The sequence below is a fragment of the Protobothrops mucrosquamatus genome, unplaced genomic scaffold (assembly GCF_001527695.2).
Source record: "Protobothrops mucrosquamatus isolate PMUCROS unplaced genomic scaffold, P.Mucros_1.0 scaffold260, whole genome shotgun sequence".
Classification (NCBI taxonomy): domain Eukaryota; kingdom Metazoa; phylum Chordata; class Lepidosauria; order Squamata; family Viperidae; genus Protobothrops; species Protobothrops mucrosquamatus.
Window position 1 is genome coordinate 330,122 of NW_015386607.1, and position 8,994 is coordinate 339,115.

Sequence of the window (8,994 nt, forward strand, 5' to 3'; positions counted from 1 at the left end):
CTCCTGATAAGAGCATCTTAAGCACTTTTTTTAAAACTTCAGGAGACCAGATTCTGGGCAGTAGCTGGGAAGGATATTCCAAAGAATAGATGTTACAGAACAGAAAGCTCTGAAACCTGAAGCAACCATGAGGCTTTGTATGTGCTTGAAAGTAAAGGTTCACAAATAAACTGTAGTTTATCGACCTGGCTAAGCATCATTGCTTTTGTGGTCTTTTATAGCCTTGCTAAGTCTTGAAACAATTTAGAAATACATTTCATATAAATGGGACATTCACAGGCCATCCATATTTGCAGCTGAATTTGGGGACAACTCACAGTAATTTCATTCTTGAAAAATGAACAGCTGTTCCATTGTAGCATGGAATGTTTGCATGTTCGTGCTAGCATTGGAATGACTAACAGAGACTTGTCCTATAGCTTTCAAACCTTACTTTGGAGATGGCCCTGGTTTCCTGGGCATAACAGAACTCTACAATCTATGTTTTATAGATTTGATATTCAAGCATTTTTTTCAAGCATCAGATTTTCTTATTCAAGAACAGACTATTTTAGTTTTGAACATTTATCATTAATATATGGAAGATGTCTTAGCACTCATGTAACTGATCATTCAGAAATTGTATGAAACCTTACTTGGTCCATAAAGTAGGATGTCTCAAACCAGAGCACCATGAAAATGTTTAAACCTGTGGGGTTTATAAAATGATTCTCTTTTTAGTCTTAATTGTATATTTTGCAAAAGCTGTTCATGTGAACACAACCATTTTAAATTGTACCATATACTCTAGCCAATTTAGATTTGAAGATTAAACTGTTTTAGAAGTAATTTATGAATATCCCACACAATAGCACTACAGAATTGGCTTTGAACCTTTCAGACCTTACATCTCAGATACAAAAAAAACCATATCCCCAAGGTAGATCTTTATACTTTTATAGGCATTGTGTTATGGAACAAAATGTGAAAATATATCCCTCCTTAAGCAACTATTTTTCACCTTTCCAATTAATTTTATTAATTTTACATTTGATTTTCCTTTCCTAATCTAAGAGGCTATGCAATGGTGTCAAGATCACCCTGGTAAAACTCTAGTAATAAAAACACTAAAGTAATAATAAGTAGACTGGTGAGTTTATAGCTACATCATTCACTTGAATTTCTTGATCTACCTAGTAGCACTGAAGGAAGGACATAAAACATGATTCAGAGAAACAGGATTATAATGGTCACAACTTGATGGATGACAGCAAACATTTGTGGTCTAATATTGGTCCCAAAGAACTTAGTTGGTTATCTGGGAACAATTTTATCCTGTTGTACCTGATGAAGTGGACAGGGTCCTCTATTCTGTCAGTGCAGCCACCTGTCCATTAGATCTCTAATTAATTAATTAAGTAGGTAAGTAAGTAAGTAATTAGATACTCACATTACATCTCCATCCTGATGACTCAAGTGATGCTGTCACTATCTTTTCATGGTGCCTGAAGGATGGGATGGTCTAGATGTGGGAGGAAGACTTAAGCCAAACCCTGATAAGACCAAGTAGATTGGTGTGTGTGTGTGCATCAAACTTCGTGTTCTGCAATTTTTTACATCTTTAGTTTTGGATGGGGTCGCACTACTCCAGACAGACCCAGTGCACAATTTGGGGCTTAGTGCCAACTTTCATCTTGTCTTTTGTGTCAGGAACTCCAGTTTCCACTTATGTTACTTGGAACAAACCACTGGCATCACCAAGTCCTTTTCCAAGTGAGGAAGAAGATTTTAAAAGTATTTTTAATGGGTACACAATCTTCACATCCTTCAAAATCATAGCTCAGCTCAAATCCAATACCCCATCAAATCTCCAGAAAAGTTTCAGTGCAAACCAAATCAACCTAAATGATTATGCTACACTTTAGACAGATCATGATTCACTGAGAATTAACTGGCTCAGCTTCTGAAGCACAAAATATTTGTTTCATCCTCCATTTATTTCATGCATAACCCTATAAAAGATGAAAACAATCTTTTGAAGAATAGAAATACTGATCTGGCCAAAAAGTCTTATTTCAAATTTTCTCCTGAATATTTTGATAGCAACATAAACCCGTTTCAAGTTTTCTGAGCAGAAAAATCTATCCAGCAACCAGCAAAAATCCCAATTGCTTTCCCAAATTACTTCCCAGCTGCTGAGTTAGTGTTTTACCTGGCAATCAATTGAAACTATTCACTTGGTTGTCAGAGAAGCATGAATGTCTAGAAAATCAAGAAAAAAAAGCTTTAAAAAGGGATTCTCAAGGAAGAGTTAAGACATGCTACAAGAAGTTTAACTCTTAGGAATTGTACTATAGATTAGTTGGATGTTTAAGTGCAATCTGAATTTAGGATAACTTAAGTCCCAGAGCCAAATGTTGTGTTCACTGTAATTCTTTATCACCTCTGTTCTTAAAGAATAAAGCTGCTTTTCTTGACAAAACAAAAATATGCAAGCCAATAATCAAAATTCACTTAGAAGTGGCCTGTATCACATGTAAAGGAAGTCTAGCTACTAGGCTGCTTGGAAAAAGAAGGGTGGCGTTGGAAGTCAAGATTTCTCTTGGAACAAATTAGATTCATTATTTGTTCCCCACCTTCAACTCAAAGCCCCATTTAACTAAATAGTGTTTCATTATTTAGAATATCTGATTATCTGAGTGTTTTGAATATCTTCCAGGATCCATGGATAAATTATGAAAACAGCTTGTGAACTATACAAAATGGGCATATTGAAATGGCTCATATTAATATTATGTGAAGTCAGAAAATATATTTTCTTTTCCCATTTTAAATGCTGTCTCTGAGTTTTACTTTTCTTTCACTACATTTACCAGCCAGTAATTATAACAGTGGTTGCTGGCATGATACTTACTAAATACATGCACACACACACACACATACTCAGTCTTATATAGTGTTCAAATTTTCCTGGATATCTCCAAATTGAAACCCAGGTCAAAAAGTACAAAGTAAGCATTAAAAACGTTGCTTTCCTTGTAATTATACTTCCTTTGTGGAAATGTTAATGTCCATAATCATAACTATACATAATTGCCAGTTTGTGCTTTAAGCACATTGACTCTGGTTTATTATATAGATACACCAGTCTCTTTATAGTGTGTTTGCCCTTGGGAGAATCCATAACCACCATATTTTTGTTTTATATTGTTTTTTTCATTTTTTATTTAAAAAAGGATATTTTTTCTGCACTAGATGATTCACTTATATAAAAATGCTAAGTTTTAGTGGGATTCTTTTTTTCCTTGGTACTCTAATTAAATGCAGCTTTTATCCACAGGATAGCTCACATAAATTAAAATCCTAGGGGTTTTGACCCAGGGTGTGACAGAATACAAAGGCTGTTATTAAGCCCGATTGGGCTTTATATCACTTCCTGGATATCTTCAGGCCAAAACCAGAAAAGCCACTGGGCTCCATTGGGGGATACAGAATCCATTACTCAATTGCACTGTAGAAAGCACTCTAGCCAAACTGGAAGTCATTGTATAATATAATTACTGGTGCATATATTTTTATATAAAGTTTGTTTTCAATTGCTTCAGTACTCTGTATTATGATTGCTCTTCACATATTCAATGAAGGGTAACCATGGCCATGTTCCCAGTAGTATAGAATTGTAATCTATAGGCAATTTGTCCATTATGATTGAACAGAATGAGTTTCAGAGAAGTATCACTAATGCAAACTGAACAAAACACTGGTTTGATTTCAGTCCACCTAATAATTTCTGGACAATTCAAAGCTTTATTCTAATCTTTAAGTTCCTTTACAATCCAAATGTGACACCCCTTATTCTCATATGAAAATGTATGCACTTTCCTTTATAGATTATTTGGAGATTTTTTTCATTTCATCAGTTAGGAAGCAAAAAGTGTTTTGATATTAGTTCCTATTTTGTCCAATGCTGTCTACAAAAAGTCCTGCAAAGCTCCAGAATTTTCTATTATCTGTCAGCAAGCATTTTTGGTCTGGTGGTCACAACTTTGTCTTTGCACTGTGCCTAGGGGCTACAAAGTTTTGTTAACAACCAAGGATTACTAGAATAAGCAAAACTGTAATATTTAGCCTTCCACCCTCCCCCCTCCCTCCCTTCTTTTCTCCCTTTTCTCCCTTCTTTCCTCCTTCCCTCCCTCCCTCCCTCCCTCCCTTCCTTCTTTCCTTCTTTCCTGTAATTTGCATGATATCAACTGTCCAGATTATAGGCATTTTACATTTCACAAAAAAGAAAGTCATAAAAACAAGTGTGTACAGAAAAAAAAATATTAAAAAGCTTATGCGATCAGAGTAAATTTATTAACATCCTGCCAACTCCAAACCTGGAAACCTACTTGCATTCTGACCTTGTATAATAATTTGTGATAGTTGTTCAGATAGAACAAATCACACTATGCAAAGGATTGTTTTGAAACTTAGGGAAGTTTCCCAACTTCCCACACTTTGACTGAGTATTCCAAACTCTATCGGTCGGCCAATTATAAAATTTCCAAGGATATGTGATCTGCTAGTAAATCAATTCCATTGTAAGAAAGCATAGCAACAACAGAAATATTGATACTGTAACAGCAATAAGCATAATCAAAGATACAAGTAATTTTCATCTATGCTCGTTATATTAGGTGGGATCTTGCATATTGCAGTACATATTTCTATTTAAATGAAATGATGTGGGAAGACAAATAGTTACATAATTTATAACATCGACTAATTTATCTGAAAATATTTCATGGGTAAAAATGCATGCAACATTGTTTATATCTGAAGAATCTGAATTACAAATGTGTATATTTTTGATGCAGTGTATCATGTGCATTAATTGGAAAAAGCTGAGGAAAAAAAATCATATTGGCAAAGTTTATATAGGATAAATGCATGCAAAATACATTTTTGAGAAGTAATGTTTATGAGAATAAATGTAGATTAGCTTGCAGTTGCTTTTTTAATTATAGAATGATCTGATTTTTGATGGAAGGGAGTAACAAATGTGTATCAAGTAACTTGATACTTACACAGATATATGGCCTCTACAATCCAAAATAAAATGTTGGGAAGTAATCAGTTCATCCATCTATTTGTCTGGACAGATTCACTGGATTGTTCTGATCAAGAGAACCTCACCCTCTCATTGCTCAGTGCTATCTCTGTAAAATAGGAAGGGCATCCTTGTACACGAGGCTGGGTATGTCAGTGTGCTTTGCACATTAGAGATGCTTTGTAAAATTGAAACAGATTGCAGATCTCTTAAAGCTCATTCTTCACTTGTGATTATTTAAATTTACACCTCCTACAAATTCACAAAGTCCATTTGAGAAAATACTGCTGTCAAGGCAATAGATTAAAAACTCCAGCTGAGAAATCCATTTACAAAAAAAAAAAAACCCCAACCCACTACTTTTTGCCTAATGAAATAAGTCATAGGCATATTTGTTGTAACATTTTTATGGATATAAACCAGAATATTAAGCTTCAGCCACTGGTTGGGTGATTAATATTCAGTTTTTCCTACATGTATGAACACAAAACAAAGAGGACAAAAAGATACATGCCATGCTCATATCTAACATTTTTTTCTCTCCAAGAAAGAACCGAGTATATAATATAATCAGGTCGTTTTTATTGCTCAGATTTAAATTACAGCCTGCATGAGCTGGTTTTCAGCAATGTGAAGTGCTTGTTTGTGACTCCTTATGAAACCTTGAGGAAAAAAATAAAGCTTTCTTAGAGGGGCATTAAGTAACCCTAACCAAGTTGAAAACAAGGTTATAATGAGCATATATTAAATTCCCTTCTTTGATATTAGCAAAGCAACACTGTTGGATTTTGCTGTGATCATCATCATCATATAAGGAAATGTGAATTCAGTAACTGCTCTTACAGTCTAAAACATAGAACTTCATGCATATAACTTATATCAAGGCAGTTGCTCGTGGCATGTCACACTAAGACTCTTAATGATCTTCTACAACGATGCTGTTTGTCTAAGTCTCCCATTCTTTGTCTAGCGATGTCGAGATGTGAAAGATGCTGCAAATAATATGAGGCTAATTACCAGCCTTGACAATGGCAATTCTTATATAATGATAAGCCATATTTCTTTTATTTTTAAATATCTCAATGATAATGACACTCCAACTAAAGAGGATTTCAGATTCAGTTGAGCTTCTTTGTTACCAACAGCAATTCTTTCATTTCCCCCCCTCTGGGCATGTGTCAGTGTGGATGAAATTAAAATAAGGAAAAGTCAGAGCCAAGTCATTAAAAATGGCTTGATGGGGTCCAGCTTTATGCACACCACAAATTCTTGCCAACAAGCAGAGCTCCAATGTAGAGGTCAAACACAGATCATTCTCTAATGCCCCACTTTTCCTTGACCTCTATTCAGCTCTAGTTATAGACAACTAATTTCATACACACATACACACCTATATAAGTATATGTACATATATACATATACATACACACCTGTACATGTATATGTATACGTTCAAACAAATCTGGGATCCATTAAATTGGCTGACTATAACTGCATTTTCATGCTCATGAAAAACACATCCATTTAATAGGTCCCAGATTAACCTCACGATGTGAAAAGTATCATACCTGGAGATCCACATCTGCTTCTCCATTGGATATGCTTATGGAAGACAGCTTTCATTTGTATTTCTGCCTTGGTGAATCATGTCAAAGGAGTATATGGCTAAAATTTATCATTTGTTTTAATATCCCTTCACACTGATTGTTCCTGCAGATGCATTCATGGATAGAAGTGCTAACAGAATCAAGCATTCCACAGATATCACAACAAATTCTGGTGGCAATTCTCAAGATAGTGGTGCTAAAAGGTGTGCTGGTACAACAATTCCCAAGCCACTTTTCTCCATATCAAGAATTGTCAAATAATATTTTTGCCTAAAAGTAAGGCAAGCATCACATTTTCATACATTCAATCATGGTTTGTTTCTGCATCATAAAATATTTTTTTTCTGTAGTCTTCAAATTGCAATAGAGAAGTTGGAAATGTATTCTCTCATAAATGAAAAAGAATGTTTAGTAAACCTGATACTGTTTTAATTAAAGAATTTAACCATGTTTAAAGCAAAACCTATACAATTTAAATGGAGAGAGGTTATGTTTTTTTAGAATCTACCCATTTTACATTTTCATACTCTGTATATAAACTAGATTACAGTTGAATACCAAAGTTTGCATTTTTTTTTCAGATTCCACAATGTGTACAAAAACATGAAATATGTTACCAGTGTAACACAAAGTACAACAGAGAAAATTATTTCCAATAATAAATAAGATAACATTATTAAAATATTCATATAATTTAGACAAAAATAACCACAGGACAAAAGCAGAAAGGAAACAGTTAATCAATCTTTAGTATGTGTCCCAGGCAACACCTTTTCTAAACATAGGTTATGAAAATATTAACTGAGAAAGTCAAATATATGTTTCTCTAGAGCAGTGTTTCTTAGCATCAGCAAATTTAAGATATGTGGACTTCAATTCATAGAATTCCCAGCCTGTATGTTCATCTGTATTGGTTTTAAGAAAGCGGTTACATCTTAAGGTCTTCATTCTCAAATTAATCCAATTTTTTTTAAAAAAAACAACAACAAATTTCAAAGCCAGTAAAAATCTAATCTATTTCTTTAGTATCAGCTGCCCATAGGAGTACAGTGTTAGTAAACTACAGTGCTTGACTGACAAATAAAATCCATCGTCCACAATATTTGAATGAGCCATCCTTTTATATCATAGTATGCAATTTTTTTCATATTTATTGAATGCAAGAGATTCACATTTATGGAGCAGGTGAGGCAACATAAATTCATCAATTGTGGATACACACACCCTTCCCAGAGACAAATTATTAACAATCCTTTTCTAGATGCTCAATTATATAAGATAATATATAAATCCAAATGTGACATTCATGTATTAGACTCTAGGAAAAACACAGCTGAACTCTTCCAATGTCAAACTCGCGACATCATGTGACGTTGTGCAATGTATCGGAGCTTTTTCCCCATTGCTGGCAATAGGGTGGGCACAGTTTTCTGGTGACACATCCAGCCCGCAGGCCAGCAGTTTGACACCCCTGAATTAGAGGAAAGGAGAGGAAGGCCGTGGTCCTGTTTTTTGCCTGTCTAATTTCAAATATATACTGTAAGAGATTAAGAGATTTCTGTTCCTTTTCTATTCCTTTCCCACATCCTGCTGCTTAGACGAGAAAAAGATGTAGAAAAAAGTGGATGACATAGTGAAGGTAAGTAGATATCTCCACCCATTTTTTCCCCTATCTGCACTCATTCAGCTGTGCATACCATGTAACCTCTAACACATACCCCTTAACATACAGCTTTCAATAGAAAAAGGTTACAGTGCAATTTCTGACTTCATGGTGTACCTCTGTAAAAAAAACACAGCACTCAATCAGGGAGCCCTATTGTGAGAGATTAAATGTGTCACCAGGAGTTTGTGGGAAATTTGTTTGACCAGACAAACTACAATAAGAAAGGGGAACACAGAAGAAACAGTATATTCTAGGTAGATACCAAATCAAATTGAGATTATTTAATGTTTTGGGATTTTCCTATTCATTTCTATATATAAATATAAATGGAGATATTGTATACATTAAGACAGACTCATTCCTTGCATCTACCTCATTGTATTAGGGCTATGGTGGGGAATAGATATACAGCGAAATCAGCCTTTCTTCCTATTTAGGTACTATCCTAGCATTGTTTTAGAAAGCTGCATAGTCCATGAACCATGACTGAATATTGTGTCAATTGTCAACCACTATGTGTGCCAGAATGCATTACACATAAACAGCTGTTTTACAAGTATTAGAGAAAATGCCTCCTTGATATTCAATTGAATTAAAGGAGCTGCTTTTATAGTCCATGTCTTTGTACTATGAGTTTAGCAACAAAACAA